The following is a 19,730-nucleotide window of genomic DNA, read 5'->3' on the forward strand; positions in this document are numbered from 1 at the left end:
TATATATATATATATATTGTCACCTCAGAGCAATAGTAAGACATCTAATTGCAGGAATAACAGTGAGACATCTTGCTGTTGTACATTTTTTTCTAATCAATGCTGAGGCACAGCTTTTACAAAACATTGCAAATTAACTTTTACCAAACTGCCAAATTATTAATGCCATTGCTTTTGTACAAAAATTTGTCAAGTTATGAAAGCAAGCTTTAATCATGTTATAGAAATATAGACTAATTTATTTTAAAGCTCAATTGATTTATTGTTCCAGAGCAGGGTGAAGGATTAAAACTACTAATGAACTTCACTAAACATTGAGATAAAAAATTATGCACAGCAAATAAATTACAGATTATGAATAGAAATGTCATATCAATGCATTTAATTCTCATTTTTAATTTCAAATTGTTACCTGATTTTTGACTTTCTTTCGTCTCTTTGCTGGTTTTCCTATCTCATGAATTTCCTCCAGTTTATTTTGAAAAAGTTTTTCACTTGCTGTAATAAATTCCAAGTTTTGTTTTAAAAGTAATTTAAAAACATTTCACATAGAAAATGAAAATTATTTTAATTTTCTGCTCAGTCTGAAGAGTTTCAGGAGTCACCAATAAGAGATATTTTACGTGGGGAAAAGGAACTAAGTATTTCAGCCAGGTTTTGAAACGTTGTCGTTACTTTTTAAAACCCTTTTCTTTTCTTACTGAACATAAAAAAAAACTAGTTTAATTCTTGCACTTTTTTTTGCGAAACTGAAAATTCTCTACTTAAATGTTCAAAAAAAAAAAAAAAAAAAAAATAATAATAAAAATAAAATAAAATAAATAATAAATTAAAAAAAAATAAAAAAAAAAAAAACACAAAACGAAAATTATCTGATATTACTATGATAATTGAACAAATGCAATAATTCTCTTCCACCTATCAGACTACAAGTCACCTAGATCCTGTAACAATTATTTTGCGTTATTTGGTTTACAAATATAAATTACATTAAAAGTTAAGAATGTTGAAAAATCCTAAAATTATAAAAACAAGCATGTATAAAATATTCACACATGACAAAATATTTGCTTTTGTAGCCTGGTTTCAAGAATAATTTGTATTCATGAGTTCCAGTTTGTTAACAATACTTCAGTCTATTTTGTGGAAAAAATATTGTGTAGCTTGAAATGCAGATAGATTCACTGCAGATAACATAAACAAAGATATAGCTGAAACCAGAATTCATTATTTTAAGCTGCAAAATTCAAAGCAAGAGTACAAATTAATAAACTTATGGTACAGAGGATATTGAACTCTTTATTGGAAGGATTTTCATGCGGTATTTGCTTACTTTCATACTAAAGACATCGGGATTCATCTGGCTATTAAATGTAGGCCTCAATAACCTATTCTAACTTAGCATTAACAAAGTGCAATTGTTAAAAGAAATTTCAAAAACTTTTTTGGAAGGGAGGGGCAAGAGGGGAGGCATGGAAATTTCGTTTTAAATATGTTTACAAATCAAAAAATGATTATTATTGCAAGCAAACAACAAACAAATATTTACAATATAGTAAAGATATAATAGTAAAGATATATAATGTCATAATATTTTAGAAAAATTGAAGGGCACCAAAATTTTAATTTAATATTGGAGTACTCTTACCTTTTTAAATCTTCGAATATGATAATGTTAGCAAATAACAATTTGAATTGATTTTGTATTATGGCACAATAATAAAACTTTCTTTTCTTGTCTAAAAGAATGTTTGTTTACAAACTGTCGGATATTTTCCTGTGTTTGCTATGCAGTTGCCAAATATTTAAGTATTTATCCGAATAAAATATTTGTCTACTGAATAGGCAGTATATACCAAACACTAACTGAATATTCAGTACATCTTCACTTTTCTTCAAGAAAGCTTAATCATAAATAGAAACATACAATGGCACTTTTTTTTTCATTTTTCCACAGTGGTTAACAATATTGACATATTTCTTTCATAGGACTATTTAAAAACATTGTGAAATCAAACTTTTTTCAAGTAGAAGTAGAAATACAATCATTACTCACTTTGGTTTCTACACAAATAAGATTATGAAATTTCACTTTTTTTCTTTGTAAAAACTTGATCTGGGTAAACACACGGTAAAATGTTTCAGACTTTTGTCCAAGAACTGGAGGTTCATTTAAGTGCGGGATGCGTTAATTTTCTTATGTTTTCCTTTAAAACTTGCGGGATAGAGACATTTGCGACTGTATACGGTCAGTTCTTCCCTATTATTTTTTAAATATGCTTTTTAATGAGTATTTGCAAACCTGATATACCAGGTACCAGGGTTGAGTTAATCTTTGTTTTTAAGTCCAGCGTTGCTGCCAGCCTTGTCTAGTGGTAAGAGGACTGTGATGAGGTGGTCCCCGGTTCAAATCCCGGCTAGGGCATGGACGTACTTTCTCTCTCCTGTCATTTTCCTTTCTTTGTGTGAATGTGTTATGCTGTGAATGGTTGCCTATCCTATAAACGGGTCCCTATGGCATGGGTGTACTGTGGAAGTCGGTCTTCCACCAAATTACGGTACAGTTGAAAAAGTGAAGCAGTGCACCCCAAATTGCCAGCCTAGCTGGCACAAGACAACAACAAGTCCACCGTTTCTGAGCATTTAATTATTTTTTTTTTTTTTACTCTTTACGTTGACGGGGCATTTCTACCTGAAATTTCTCACTGAGACCTTCAGAATCTCCCCCTGAGACCTTCTTACCTGAAACTTCTCACTTAGACTATGATTCCAGGCTTAGAAGGCTAAAAATGTACAGTCTTGAGCAAAGAAGAGACCGAGGGGACATGATTCAGTTGTTTAAATTTATTAAAATGAAAGATGTTACGGGGCTGAAGTTTAGCACTGAAAACAGGACAAGGGGTCATTGTTTTAAGCTATTTAAATCTCAGGCAAACATGGATATTAGCAAAAATTATTATTTTAGCAGGGTAGTGAAACCTTGGAACAGTTTACCGGAAGAGGTGGTAATGAGCAAGGGAGTAGATAGTTTTAAGAGGGCCATTGATCTTCACTGGGGATTGTAAATTGACTAGGACCAGCCTAGCTGGGCCCAGAGCCTGTTGCTGGTCATCACTTTTGTATTTGTATTTGTAAATTACTGGTCATTTTCAAGTTATTGCAGTTTGTAATAATTCTTCTTCATGAAAACTCATGATCATGAAAGGTCATTCACAAAACTTACTTTGGAACGTACCTTGTATATTTATATTAATTTGTTATCTGAGAAGGGTTATGGAAAGTTAAATAAAAGAAGAAATAACTTCCAGATAAGATTTTTTTTTCACTGTATAAACTAAGCTTTACAATAAATAAATACAGAAAAAACTGCTCCATACCTTCTTTAACAGACATTCTTTTCTTTGTCTTTCCACTTTCTCCATCTTCAGAAGAGATACTAACTGCATCATCATAGGAGGACAGATCACTAGTATGTACAGAACTTACAGAACAAATAGAAAATTTACAGTCTGACACATCAGATTCACTGTCACTATCTGTAGGTAAAGATAATGAAATAGAAACTTTTATTAAGTATATCTAGAAAACACATTTGAAAACTTAAGAGTTTTCCTATGAAAGCACATATTTGGGAACAATTTTTAATAAAAAAGATCGTTATTAAAATAAGAATTAGTAAATTATTATTACATTCACGACTATTTCATCCAATGTAATTTAAGATTAGGTTCAGTACTGCACCATATCGCATTAGGTGACTTTAAAAAAAAAAAAAAAAAGAAGAAGAAGCAGTGCAGGTTGCTGTAGACAAATTATTTTTAATTCTGATGGAAAATGATGCACCTGAGTTTTTGCACAAGTAATGTCTGATAAATTTACTGATTAAAAAAAACCCACAATCATACTAATAAATAAAAACACACACATACACAAAAACATAACAATTATGAATGAGTATTTATTACCAAAAAAAATTTTTTTTTTTTCAAATGGCACATTTTACTGTCATGACAGGGGTTACTAATGGAACAATGATTACTTTTGGATTTTAAATTTCAATAAGCAACAATATTTAGCTTAGAGTTCGCTTCTTTGTGGCCTGAAATTTACAAAATCCTATAATCTACACAACCACTTCTCAAAAGTTTGACACAGATTTATAACTCTCAACCCCCAAAGCAGAACACTTGACAGTGTTTTGCAACGTAAAAACAGTTGACCAAAATTATTCTGCAAGTACTTCAAGCATTGTATATATTTTATGGTAAATGTGATAAATCCAGTGATTTTGTACAATCCCCGGTGATTATTCACAATCCCCACTTAAATTGGTAAACGTGATAAATTATTGAATATTTTTCCATATTTATCACATTAACCAGTGAATTTATATAATCCCGACTCATCATACGGAATGTAATAAAGGTGGATACTTTTTTCATTCTTTATTATTTCATTCTTTTTCTATTCCAATTTTAAGAACATTTTCCCGAGCAAAATTATCATAAGATGGACAAGTAAATTACCAAGTTATCATAACATGGAACTGTAACATGGGCAAACCAATCGGCAAGAAATTTACCATACATTTTTTGTAAATATACAGGCGAATCAAAAGACCTTTTAATTTTCTACTACGGGCAAAGCTGTGCGGGTACCACTGGTATATAATAAAAAACTTCAAACTTTTCTAAACAATTGAAATATTTTCAGGATGCAAAAAGATTGAAATCTCAAACAAGACAAGCAATTTTCAGTGATGGATGTGCTTCACTGTTGGCATGTTTCCAAAACATACATTTATGGCAGAAATTTCAGGGATGAAGATCGATTGGGAAAAATAAGGAAAAAAGAAACCAAAAACTTTAGAAAAATCTGAATCTTTTCAGATTTAGAATATGAAATTTCTGCTGAAAATCTGCAGAATTTTTTCAAATAATTTCCAATTCAAGATAGAATTTTTCACAAATTCTGGAGATTTCTTTAATTTAAAAATAAACTTAAATTTCCTGAAAATGACTTTTCGAATTCAACATTTTTCGTCAGCCTCTACCAAAATATTGTAATTTGAGAGAATTTTAGATTTTCTTCTAATTTAAAGAAATTTGCAGAATTTCTGCAAAATTCTGTCTTGAGTTAAAGGTAATTGTAGAAAAAAGGTAATTGTTCCTGCAGATTTTCTGCAAATTTCACAGAAATCTATAATTTCTGCAGAAAATTTGAACAGAATTGTTCTGCAGCTCAGGCATCTGTTCTGCAACGTAAGCCACAAATTTAGTAATATTCTGCGTTGGAGCCCCCAACTATATAAACTGTATTGTTTTATCAAAAATAAATAAATAAAATTTAAATGCAAGCTCTATAAAGGCATTAAATAAATCTTCACTAATAATAAAGCTGAAAGTTTGAATCTCTGACTGGATGCCAGTGGCGCGCATAGTGCCAAGACCATTTGACCGGTTTTCATAAAATTTGGCACAAAATTAGTTGGCAGCATGGGGGTGTGCCCCTAGAAGCGATTTTTGGAAAATTTGATTTTGTTCTTTGTTTATTCCAATTCTATGCCACCATTGGTGGATTTAATCCCCCCCCGCAGCAATACCGAGCAAATTGCCATAACATGGCTGAGTAAATTACCATTACATGGTCAAGCAAATTACCATAACATGGACAAGCAATTAACATAGCATATTGGCGAGAAACTCATCATCCATTATTTGTAAATGACCTTTTAATTTTCTACTACGGGAAAGCCATGCGGGTATTGCTAGTGCCCAATAAAATTTCTTGCAAGCAATATTAGCAAGAAAAATTTATTAAATGTAAGATCTGCCGCTGAAAAACACAAACAGAAGATCATAGAGTATACTGCTATAATTCTACAGTTACACATTTCAAACGTGAGAGTATAGTATGACGTAGCTTTTCACTGATGTGAACTTACCATTAAAAGTCATTTTAGCCTTTTCTCCCACAGCAGCAGAAAGCTTCTTAGTATTGGCATTTTTACTTTGACCATGATCTCCATTTTCAGTTGGGTTTTTTTCGAACTCATTGATCATGTCAATAATAAAAGACGGGAATTCATTTTGCAACTTGAGGTATAACACTTTTGAAAGTACTGTATCAATTGAATGTCCCAAAATGCTTATCCTAAAAATTGTAATAAATCATGAATCAAAGAAGTAAATCATAAAAATAGAAACACAAAATTTGGCATCACTGTGCTTAGCAAAGAAATATGAACATACGTATCTGCAGCTGAGTTCAAAACAAGAAATTGCCATTTAAAGTTTTGCGCCTCCATGTATTTGATGTGGACGCAACTTTTTTAGAACTCTTTAAAAAATGTTTAGCGTTCCCAAATGACCATAAAACATCGTATTTAGGTAAAATATGTGACAAAGAACCACCTGGTGACCATAACTCAATTTTGATCAAGAGTGCAGATACAACTTTTGTGCTTAGCATGGCAGAACAAGTAAAAGAGCTGCAAGAGCATTTAGATCACATTACTAAGTGATGAGCAGATAAGTGAAGAATGGCAGTTAATGTTGGGAGATATCAATAATTTAATTGAATTTTAAAATTAAATATACAATACACTTTTTATTGTATTAAAATTAAATATACAATATACTTCTGTTGTGATTTATGATAAAGTACAATTTTGAAATTAAAAGTCAATATCTTATATAATAATAGTTGTAAAAGAAAATTTGCAAAATAAACGGTTTCAGGCCGAAGCGGCCAAATCACAGTTCATGATTCGGGCAGGCCAAAGCTTCAGTGGAATGGCTGAAGCTTTGTTCCATCTTAACTTGAAATAGTTCATCAGAAGAGGCTGTAATGAGCAAGAGGGTAGGGATAGCTTTAGGATTGATTTTTATTGGTGATTAATAAATTAACTAGTGCCAGCCTAGTTGGGCCCATAGCCTGTTGCTACTCGCCACATTTGTATTTATTTGTATTGGTATATGCAGAGGAATTCACACACATGGACCAAAATTTCATTTTCAACTTTTGCTCGAAGAATTTTACGAAAACCAAGTTCTCCAATATGTTTTATCTCATCTGTTATCACAGCTGAAATTATCACTTCTGGAGGGCAGGGAATCCTGAACCTAAATTTTTGGGACGGAAAAAATTCTCAATTGCCCAAATGAAACTTCAAATTTCACCAAGTGATAAAATCATGTTCACCTACATCTATTTAATAGGCATGAGATAAAGAAAAATGCAATTTGGCACTAGTATCTTCCATTTTACTGAATCATCACACAAAATTTACAGAACAAGGAATTTTTGGGAGGTCGCAGTGACCTCCATCGAGCTTCCCCTTGCTGGCCAAAATAGTTGTTCAATTGAATCAGGCTATCAACAATATTTTTTAAACTTTAAGGGTATACATAAATGAATGGTTTTCTGAAGACTCTGCTCTGTCTTGGCTATATGGAGTTGAAGTCTTATAGCGAACTGAACAGGAACATAAATCTTTACAGTACAGGTAGACGTAGATACAGTAGATAATCAATGTAAAGCACAATTTTGGACCACAGGTTTCGCTGTACATTGGTTTTAACGTTATATAGTTCATTTCACAAATTTAGAAAACTTTAATCAGAACATATCTATATACAATCGAACCTCCATATATCGAACTTCCACATATCGAAATTTTCTATATATCGAAATCCCAGCAAATTTCTATGTTCATTACATAGAAAAATAGTTTCTATATATCAAAAAAATCTCTATATATCGAATTTTTTTCGAGACATTCGTAGATTTTTTTCCTCTTTAGCCTGTTTGTCTCATGAAAAATAAAGGTTAGGGGAGAAAATTATGTTCACTAAAGGTTGCTATGAAACTCATAAGGAATCTGGGGTTGAGAGGTATGTAGATAGGTCGTTGTTTCGTTTTAGAATTCTTAAATTCCTTCAAGTTATTTCAAATATCTTAGGTGTAACCAATAACATTATAAAATCAGTTTCAAGTCATCCCTTTTGTCTATTGATTATCGTTCCTAGTCGTTTTAGCTGCAGTAAAAATCATCAAGTTAAGTAGATTAATTTTTTACTTTTCTCTCGATTTGTCAAAATGAAAATCCCCTAATGTTGCGGATCAAGTTGAATTACCGAAGAATGAAGATGTATGAAGGCGCAGAAATGTAATTTCTATTATTTTTTTTAATTATTAACTTTCATTTAATCCGATGCTCGTATAAATTAGAAATTATGTTTCATACACGAAAATTAGCTTTAATTATAATGTTTTAGGATATTTTTAGGATAAAATAAGATCGTTTCTATATATCGAAATTTCTATATATCGAATTTTTTTCCGGCAATTTGCTACTTCGATATATGGAGGTCCGACTGTATTTGCACATTAAAATTAGCTTTTACTACAAAAAGTATTAAAGCCAAAATTATCCAGTTTAAATTATATATTATCTATACTAACATTATAAAAAGAGAGGGCAGATTTTTGTGTGTTTATATGTTCAAGGTAATCTTCCGAACCAAAGCACCTATTTGAAAAAATCCTTCACTATATGAAAGGTGCTTTCTTACTGAGTGACATAGGCTATAATTTGAAAAAATCTCATAAATAGTTCTTTTTTTATTCCAATTCAGGCCCAAATTTCACATTAATTCCCGAATATGGGAGTGAAAAATTACTTGCACATATTAATATTATATATCGTTAAAAAGGGTAGAATTTTCCCCGTTCTAAACAATTTGTTTCAATGCTCTAACTTAGTTACGGCGGGAGTAATTTGCGTTTTTAGCTCGAACTTTTTTAGGCTTAGCTGAAATTTAGGTACTACTTTCTTCATTAAATCTATCAATAAAAAATGAAGGAATCGTCCCATAATTTTCTTTTTGACACCATTAAAAAAAGCGACATTTTTTACTACAGATCTCTCTCGACCTATGGTTGAAAGCTTAGCTTTTATCTTCAAATGAAAAAAAAAGTTACAAGCATTTTTAAATCAAATTCGAAAAATGTCATTTTGATTCAGGTTGTCATCCATTTTATTTTCACGTTTTACACAGTTATGCTTTTTGAATCCATTGCTTCTTTCCTCATTCTGAATTTAATTTCTTAAACTTATTTTTTTCGTGTTACCATGGTTATGCTTTTAAAATCTATCTTTCGCATTTTAATTTCTTAAAAGTATTTTAATATCTGTCCAGGGTTAATACTCAATTCAGATGAAAAAATTCCATGACTTTTCCAAGACTTTCTCATGATTTCATAAAAATTTTCATGACCTTTTTAAACGAAGATAATGGTACTATTTAATGTCAAACCTGACAATTTTTCCGGAAGTGGGCATTAGCAAAACTTTTATATGAATGCCACTATCTCATCAAAGCACTTACTTGACTAAAAAAAAATCAGTGCACACTGCAGAAACTAATAAATTATTCTTATCTGTTTTTATCATATAAACTTCAATTAAGTAAACATATAGTGAAAGCAATATATTGATGTTTAAATGTCTAATAATTATTTAATGAATACGGCAAAATAGTAATGAATGGGACAAAAGTGGAATGAGTTATTATAAGTTTCCGATCGTAAATTTACTTTAAAACAATATTGCCATTTGTTGTCAACAGAGCTTCTAATCATCTATTAACTTGACAGTAATTTCATTCATTGAAGTAAAGTCATGTTTATCAGTAAATTCATTTTTCTAAACCAGATATTGTAGCTGGCCACATGGATCAATTTTGTGAGCTGCACATAGGGCACCACTGTTTCACTATTAGAATTCCCCTATTTGTATGTTCTATCGCCTGACTAAAGTCTTCATTTTCTAAAGCTTTCAACAAATTAAGATAAATTCTGACAATTACAAGTGGTTGAAATAAACTCAGATGCAATTAAATTACACTTTTTGAGTGGGCGTGGTAAAATCAAGAACATGCTAAGCCCACTACTACAGAATATAACATATAAGTTCTAAAACTAATGGTGAATTCAAAATTAGGTATGTTTCAGTAGTAAAATCCCATGACAAAAAAGGCGGGCAAGTGTCACAGAAGTAGATGCAATAGGATTCCTAAACTCAGATTCGTTTTTGAGATCGTTCAATTTTCGAGCTTTTACATGCAGTACAGTTGAATCACTCAAAATTTTAATTCTCTCCTACTGTTCTTTACAATGTTCTTTACTACTACTGTTCCCTACTGTTCTTTACAGTATGTTGCTCAAGACATTTTTCCATGACTTAAAATAAATTTCCATGACTTTTAATGAAAATATTAATTTTCCATGACTTTTCCAGGTCTGAAATTTGTTTATTTCTTTCCACGACTTTCCAGTATTTCCATGGCCCGTATGAACGCTGTCTGTCGTCATTGTTTGGAAGGGCAATTTTGCATGGTGTTTTTTTTCTTTTATTTAAGCCTGATTGTTGAATATATGTCACTTGTCACAATTTTTATTCTCAAGGTAGACCCAGCAAAGCCGGGGGACGCAGCTCTTAATATATAAAGATTTGAAAGCTATTGTTAATGTGATTTTATACTTTTTTGTTTGTTTGGCAAAACATTTGTTAAGCTGCCAAAGAAAAAACATCCGCTTCACTCGCAAAAGGGCTGGGTTCCGATAGCATGGTCACTTGGCGTGTTAGGCGCTGAGCAATTCAGTCTAGGATTATTGTTTTAAAGCAACCGTAAATGTAATTCATTGTTTTAGCGATTTGTTTTGAAAGAAAAGAAACTTTTGATTTGTTTTTATCCGAGTGAAATGTACAACATTTTCTTCCTTTTTTTCTGACAATGATTTTTGAATGTTCCACTGGATGTTTTTTTTCCCCATTAAATTTTTAGCACAGGCATCGTTGTGTGACTACTGCTAGTTCATAAATAAATGTGTTTCATAAACCAAAGTAAGTGCATTATCATGCCCTTTCCCTTTCTTCATGTTTTGCATAACAGCTGTATTTTGAAGAACAATCAGGTATTTTTAGAGAAGATTAATTATCATTTAATTCGTGAAACTAAAATGCCAAGATGAAAAACTATTTCAAAGTTTAATTTGTGAATGAACTGAAATGTTTGCAAGGCAAAATAGAGTAATTTTTTTAACTGAAAAACTTATTGTTTGTTTCTGAAAAATTTTGTGTTTTATAGGTTGGCGTTATAAAAGTATTCTACTGTAATATGCAGGGTGTCTCAGATAAGTGTTTCAGAACTCCTAAGAGGGGTAGGGTGCATCTTAATGACTCGAAGCCATATAGTAATGTGGGGTTGGAAATGCTTTCCTGAAGCACATACCAAAATTTATAGGAACAATGTATATATGTTTTTAATTTTTTATAATGTTGCAATCTAAAATATATGAATGAAATCAGTTCAGCTATTTAGGTTTAAAACATAAATTGAAAAAAAAACAAAAACAGATTAACTATTGACAATAAACATACACGCTTATTGTCAATAGTTAAGAATATATATATGCATAAAATAATTCATTAATAATCAAAGTTTTCAGTTTTATAAATTCTACTAGCTGCATACAACATATTTGTAATTTCAATTTTTTAACACATTTTGAAAAGTTTTAATTTTTTGTATTTTCCCATATATAATCTGCCGGCTCTAAAATGGGCTTGAAGAAAAAAAGTCTTTGTATAATCCGCGGATTATACAAAGACTTCACAGCAAGATTCACCAACAGAGATAGTTTACGTAGCCTGTAAAGTTGTTTAACTTTACAGGCTACAGAAACTATCTCTGTCGGTGAATTCTGCTGTAAATTGAGATTCAATGCATTGGCATTAAGAAAAATAAAACACAGATGATCCACGGCAGCGTATAACCGCACCTCATAAATTTTACACTTTTTAAACAGATAATCCGTGGATACTAAGCAGGAAAATATAGTACATTTAATTGTTAATTTATTATTAATATTTCTCTTATTCTGTTATAACTATAGAAAAACAAGAAATGAATAAACACGAAAAGTCTTTAAAACATGCTATAATTAATAGCAAAAATGCTTACTCAGCTAACTTGGTTTTCTTTTTCAGCCGCTCTGAATCACTAGGGGGTGAAGCTAAGTATTCGCTTTGTTCCATTATTAATTGTCTTACCATCTCTTTTATCCGAATATAAGATGGCTGAAACATTATTCATGGCAGTTAAATAACTAATAGAGTGCTACTTATATGATACAAAATTGAAATAGCGTAAAATAATTTTTCTGTGCAAAATACACATTAAAAACACTGGGGTACACCCGACACTACTTCTTTGTATATCTATTAAATAAAGTATAGGACCCCAAATTCGGAATGCTTGGGACCGCAAACTTTCTGGACTTTGGAATTTTCTGGATTTTGGATTCTGACAAAGATTTTGGGAAAATAGTGAAAACTCTCCTGCAGTGCAGTATTTGCCAGGCTCGTCCTGGTTTTGCTAATGCTTGCGCTAAATTTCTTTATTTTTTGATCAATCTGAATGAAAGTATATTTCATTATGCTAAAACAAAAGTTGGGGATAATTTGCAGCACGTACACGAATGTTGCTTTTAATAATAATGTGCTGATCTGTACAATATATAAATCATTTTTACTAAAAACATTTTTGTACTTTTGTTTAATAAGCTTTTATTGCATACCTATGAGAAGAAACAAAGTATTGCCATTAACTGAAAGTGTATGTTAAAAAATTGCTGCACAATTAGAGTAAAACACATTTACACATAACACGTGGCATCGAAAAGACTTAAAAAAAAAAACAAGACGAACTATAGGTGCTGTGTTTTCAAGAAGTAATTGCCATACGTAAACAATTTTAAATTTTTAAATCTGAAAAAAAGGGGGGGTTCTTTTTTTTTTTAATATTTAAGAGAAGTTCCGGATTTCGGTTCTTCCGGATTTTGGGATTCCGAATTTGGGGCCTCATACAGTAATCGATATTTTTTAATAACTCAAAAGAATGGGTGTGAAGAGTCCAAAGCAATATATATACATCTTACATGCATAACTTTACATTTTCATACACTAGTTTTACACTAGCTAATACTTATACAAACATGGTAAATGAGGGAAATAGAGAACGGTAACTTAAAATGTAAAGAAAGGGGTGTTTTTGTAGTGTCTAAAACAGACCCATCATTTAGGGGTCAGTGGGGGTAATCGATCCCTCTGGCTTTGAGAAATTAATGCATTTACATATAATGGGGTGTGGTTTTGGTTGTTTTCGGGTATAATTTTCATCGAGTATACAATACACCCTTTGATCCTTCCTGGAAAACGTCAAAATGACAGCCCTAAAATCAGTCTAAAATCTGAAATTTCACGAAAATCAAATGGAATATGTACAAATAACAAAAGTACGATGTAGTTCTTGCAAACTGATGCATCAGGACCGTAGGTTTATAAGGTTCAAACACCCTCTGAAATTTTTCATCCAAAGAAATGCTTTCAATTATTTATTTATTTAATTTATTTTTTCATATTTTGGTGATAAAAATAATGTTATTATTATTATTATATCAATTTTATTTGTGAAATGAAATTAGTATGACTGAAAAATTATACAAACTCATTGTGTGCTTATGGTAGTTATTGAGAAATTCATTTATTATGTAACAAGTTCAATACAAGAATCAACAAGTACTTCAATTTTGAACAATTCAAAAAAACTTAATATCACCACCTATGGGGAAATTCAAGGCAAATATAAATCCCACAAACTAAGAGACGAATTTGCTTCAAACAAACACTGTAGGTAAAAGTTTTTGAAGAAGAACATGTATAGGAAATATTTTTTTGATTTGAACAATTTTCCGTTTAATTTTGAATAGTTCAAATGCTTTAACATTAGAGCCTACAGCAAAACTAAAAGTCAATACAGATCCCAAACTTAAAGGCAGATTTACTTCAAACAAATTTTTTTGGATATAACTATTGATAACCAACCCCTGACTCCGACTCCAAGAATTTCAGAGCAGTCGACTTCGAATCCAACTCTTGTACCCGAAAATTAGTCAGACTCTGACTCCACGACTCTGTAGCTTTGGCAAAAAATTAGACACAGAAGGGAAATGATTGATTACAACTCTTGGAAATTTGAAATCTTCGACTCTGACTCCTTTATCCCAAAATAAGTCTAACTCCGACTCCATAAACATTGGCAGAGTTGCAGACTTTATGGGAAAATGACCAATTGCAACTCCAAGGTTTTGAATAAAGAACCTTCCACTCCCGAATCCAACCTTTTTACCCCAAAGTGAGATAGACTCCGACTTTATAGCCATGGTTTTTACTGCGAAATAATTATTGTTGATAAGATTTGTTTTTTTTTCACCCTAAAGTTTTAATTAATGTATTCAGTTTTTGGCGGAGTAATTTGGAGTCCTTTAAGTTTTTACATAGAGATATGTGCAGACTTTTGTTTTTTTACTTTTTAATAATGAAAATTATTTCCTTAAGTTCACATTTTATTGTTTTTTATTTATTTTTGAAAGTACATTTTGTCGCCTCAGAGCAACAGTAAGATATACTACTGTTGCTCTGATGCAACGATTTTTTGTTTTTAAATTCTTTTTTGGCAACAGGGGATGAACAAACAAATTTTTTTTTTTTTTTTGAGATAATGTATTTATTATAACGAGCTTAGTTTTTTTAGTTTTTGAAGCTTGTTTCTTTTACATTTCCGTTTATTTTACATTCATTTAGTTTAGCCGCTTTTAGGCTGAAAGAGTGGCAGTTTTTTACAATATAGTCGTTTTGTTCTTTTTTATGCTAAAAAAGTCGTCATAGTCTGCAACTCTTCAAAATAGTTGCATTTTTAGTCGTCAATGGCAGCCCTACTTTTTTTTAAATTAAGATTTTAGATACGAAATTTTAAGATACATTATGAGCTGTTCGGGCACATTTTTTTTTTTTTTGAAATTAAAGGCCTAAAAATGAAATTTTTGTCCCTCTTCAGTGACATTTGAGGAAGGGAGAAAATCTTACTGGAAATTTGTCAACATTGAGGCTCGAAAATCCCTATTGGATCTATTCAATATATAGGAATAGAAGCCCGAGATCATCTAACTTTAAAAAGCTATTATTTTTAAGCTATCTTTTTTTGAAATTTAAGGTTGAATATAGTGATGTAAAATACCCGGGTATTTATTTTTAGGGGTAAATACCCAGGGTATATACTCGGGTAAATACCCAAAATGGGTATTTACCCAGGTATTTATTTCAAAAATTTATATTCAACTAAAATACTTCTCTGTATGTATTCCACTATGTATAACCAACAATGTACAAAACAATAAATTTTTGCCCAAAAATTGTATTTTGATCATATATTTAAAGAATTATTGTGTGAAACAACTTAGCAATATAATATGATATTCTTATTTAATGAGTTCGATATGCCTAATCAATGTTGATAGCCAAATATCAGATATAAAAAGCCATTCTACAAAAAGTAAAAAGCTTAACTGGTTATAAAAAAAAAAGCAAACATCAATTTTTTAATAAAATTTCATCATGAAGTACCGGGGAGCAAATCCCAACTCCAGAGCTCAAATACGCTACCTTATGGTGATTAACAATACTACCAAAAAAGGTAAAACATTCCATTTCACGTGTTTTCTTTGGGGTAAATTACAGGCTTCAGTTTATTGTGTAATATAACCTCAGAAGAATAGAAAAGAAAGCTTTCCACAAACACAATGAATAATTACTGTCATTCACAAAGCATCAAAGCAAGTTATAAGTTACAGCATTTGTTTATTTTACCTTTTTCATCCGCCATTAGACAGTGGCTTCAGGGCCCCCTATAGTTTATTGGAGTTGCAAAATACAAATGAGCGAGGCAAGAGAAAACAATATTTTCATTTTTTTTTTTTTTTGCTTATTAATGCGAAAACTGTTTCTATATTTGCCACGTTATCACTTAAACCTAAATAAAATAAATAAATAACATCACAATCTCAATAACTTCTCAGTTCATTCTTCCAAACATCCCTCATGCTTCCTTTTTTTTTCATTTTGGATATGACTAATCTAGATTGTGATTTTGAAATCCTTAAGTTCATCATTGAATTGCTTATACTTCCCCAATTATGACATTGAAAAGAAAGATTCTTTGGTTCACGATATGTTTCTTTCATAATTTCATCAAGTCTTTCAACAAAAAAAATATTATAAACTGTGTTATACATATGTCTCTATATCAGTTTTACCAGTTATTTTTAATTTAGATTTTTAAAAAATTCCCAGTCGCTATTTGCATTTTTTTTGTAAAATACCCAGATTTTGTGTATTTACCCAGGCCTTAGGTAAATACCCAGAAAATATTTACCTACCTGCTGGGTATTTACCTGATCCACATCACTAGTTGAATATAATATTTTTTTCCTCTCCCTCATTTCTGTTCGCTGACATTAGGGACAAGAGACGCTATAGGACTCTCCCTTGAGATATGCTAACACTGAAGTTTTAAAATTACAACTTTAAGCTACCTTTGATGATGTTCGGGGAATGGGTCGGAGATTCAGATTTTTGAAATTATCTCTGGTGATGTTACACGAGAGGGTGTGGGGTTCCAACTCCAAAAATTGCTTAAAATTAAAGTCCTCCCCCCCCCCCCCCGGCCAAAAAATTTCAATGCTATTTTTGGACCAGTGAGGGGGGAGGGGAGAGTCAAAAATACCGCTCTCCTCCAGAAATTTTTTGAAACTACAGTCCAAAAAAGGCAATCTTCAATTATCTTTGATGACATTTAGGAAGTGCATAGGGATCAAAAGCTCTCCTCTAGGAAGGGATCGTAGCCCCTCCATGGCTATGGCGAGGCACTAAGCATTTAATTTTGGACAGCTAGAATTGATTTCAATAATATAATGGGGGTTCTCAGAGCCCTAGCTCCTCACATTGTGTTGGTTTAGCAATCTGGACGCATAAAAGCAATATTTGTGAGTTGTTTTCGTACATTAATGAAAATGAAAAATATTAAACTTAGAATGAGTATGAGAACATCATGTTGCAAGAATCACCTTGCAACAAGTAATTGTACCTCCATTGATTGAAAGGATGGATCTAAGGGTGAGCAAGCCACTTTTACCCAAGACGAAAACTTCTAAACTTCTGGGGACAGCAGGGGTCGATCCAGTGCCAAATTGGGGCCGCTTTGCGGCCCCATTCACAAAATTCCGCGTCGCAGAAGCGGCCCCATTCACAAAATTCCCCATCGCAAAAGCGGCCCTATTCACAAAATTCCGCGTCGTAAAAGCAGCCCCTTCACAAAAATTTATAAAAGGGCAGCCTTTTCACAATATTTTTTAACCGCAAATGTGTACGCATCTATGCGGGAGCCTCTTCCACCTTCCCCCATCTTATCTTTTTGCTTGCTGCGTGAGGTGTTTTTGCTTCAGAGCGTCAGAGGGGGGACGGGAGAGGGACACTTGTGATTGGTAGCTTGTTTTCAGGAAAATCCTAAATTTTACTTTGATTACGCAATATATATTTAGTATTAATTTGTGTTGAGTTTCAAAATCCAATTCTAAAATAACTTTACTTAAAATAAAATTATTTTACATGCTGTTTTTATATTTTTATTTCTTTTGAAGATCTTGATTTCCTTACATCCGCCATGGTAAACGAATTTTTCGCATTTTTGATGTTTACTGTACCTTGTTAAGAGGCAAACAAATAAAATTTCTTATATATTTATTAACATCATTAAATTGCAAAGTTTTAAACGAAATACCTACTCTGCAAGAACGTCAAAAGTCAAAAAATTAAACGCTGAATGCTGGTGCAGTATTATTTTGGGTTTTAATTACTTTTAAGTTTTTCAAACACATACATGGAATCTTTAATGAGTATTTCACTTCTGTGTTAAGAAATATGTGATATCTTTGAGTCTGTTCATTTTGTATTTATTAGGAGTTATCATTACGTTCAGCAGCATGTGCAATTTTCATTGCTCTTAAAGTATTTGAGAGGGGCAAACAGGAAATCTGTTGTGAGACTTTCACCTTAAGAAAGTGTGCCTTGCATATGTATATTTGTAAAAAGCAATAAATGTAATGTATGTGTCAAATTACGAATAAAATGTTAAGGGTCTTACTTCCCCCCTCCCCCAGCGCATTTTCTCTTGACAGCTTTCAGGTATTCTTCAAGAACTTGCAATCACCCCTGAAACCTGTCTAGGGCTTTTCTATAACGATACGACAGCTAAAAATGCTTTAATGTAATCTTTTCCAAGAAAAAAATCACGAGAAGGTCTTTTTTACAAAAATAAAGAAAATTCACAAAAATATTTTGCCTTTTCACAAAAATAACGAAATTTCACAAAAATATTTTGCCTTTTCACAAAATGGGGACCCAAAAAATAAAACCTGAATCGACCCCTGGGACAGCAATTTCACCCTATATGCGTTTTTTTTTTTTTCAACTCGGTGTTCAAATTTGAAAGATGATGGGTACGGGGGGTAAGTTTTAGATTCGCCCCAGCTTGGAAAAACTGTAGATCCAACACTGCCCCTCCATTGCTCATTTCTCCAATTTTTCTTGCCAAAATAGATTATACCCAGCCATATATAGAAGACGTGCATTGTTATTAGCAGTCTAAGAATATAATATTAAAGAAAAATGGTTCAATAAAATATTCAAAGCATAAAACTTTTCCTTTTCCCTGTAATGACCTAAAAAAAGAACATCTTCCAAACCTTTCTCCTAATAGTTTACTATAGAATTGGCTTTATTCAGTTCTGATAATAAAAAATAGTTTTAAAAAAAAGAATGTTACAAAGCATACATATAAGTTAACTTGATACTGAAAACAGAAAATGTTGGTGGTTTAGAACAAATATAGAGGGCAATATGAAAGTTTAATAAAGCTAATATTTGAACTGCTGTAGTAATTTTATAATAAAATGGTATGAATATTTAATAGTTCCATTCTGAGCAAGGAATGGAACTATTATTTCGAACCAGAAAACATGTTTGTAAGTATTAAAAAGAAAAGGGGGAAAGAAACATCATAATAGGACACTGTATTTATATTCCAAAGACGATCTCTTGTTACTATTTAAAAATAACAAACCACACAAAATATAATTATTCATCAAACTTCTCAAAATGGAAACACAATATAAATTTTCAAATTATAATGTATTTAGGATACCTTTTGCTTCATATCTGAAACCATGTCACACCATAAATCCTCCAGAAATTTTTTTGATTTTAAAGTATCATAAATTCTTTTGGCTGAGACATTTTCTGATTGAGCGGTTTTAATCGGTTTCGCCATGTATTTTTTAAAAATTATAAGATAAAAAGTACAGTTCAATTTTAAAATATGGCCCTGGCACACTGTTTACAAACAACGTAAACTTTCAGCATTCGATTGACTCGATTTTGTTCTTTCTCATACTCGCTACGGCGAGAATCAGCAGAAGCAGACGAGCGAACGCGCGCCTTTTGAATTGAAAACCCAATATTGAAGAAATGAAATAGAAGTTAAAAAGTAAAGCAAATTTTAAGTATATTTTTTCATGATAAACAGAAGAAAATATTTTTAGAAAGATTTTTTTTTTGAGAGAGAGAGGAAAACAAAAAACTTATTTAAAAAAAATGTTAAGTAGAAAGTTTTGAATCGGGAAAATGTTCCCACAACAATTTAAAAACGATTCTGAAAAGCAGAGTCCAATTTAATAAATCTTAGAAGATTATGGTTTTTTTTTGTTTTGTT

General features: G+C 31.5%; 1 long non-coding RNA gene across 1 annotated transcript; it reads right to left on the reverse strand.

Moving 5' to 3' along the window:
- Positions 1–6,016: 6,016 nt before the first annotated feature.
- Positions 6,017–19,287, reverse strand: LOC129227552 (uncharacterized). The gene is made up of 3 exons (XR_008580849.1): positions 19,164–19,287; positions 12,030–12,145; positions 6,017–6,153 (listed from the first exon to the last, which is right to left on the reverse strand). It is a non-coding gene; the product is annotated as an uncharacterized LOC129227552 (long non-coding RNA).
- Positions 19,288–19,730: the final 443 nt, after the last annotated feature.

The sequence above is a fragment of the Uloborus diversus genome, chromosome 8 (genome assembly GCF_026930045.1).
Source record: "Uloborus diversus isolate 005 chromosome 8, Udiv.v.3.1, whole genome shotgun sequence".
Classification (NCBI taxonomy): domain Eukaryota; kingdom Metazoa; phylum Arthropoda; class Arachnida; order Araneae; family Uloboridae; genus Uloborus; species Uloborus diversus.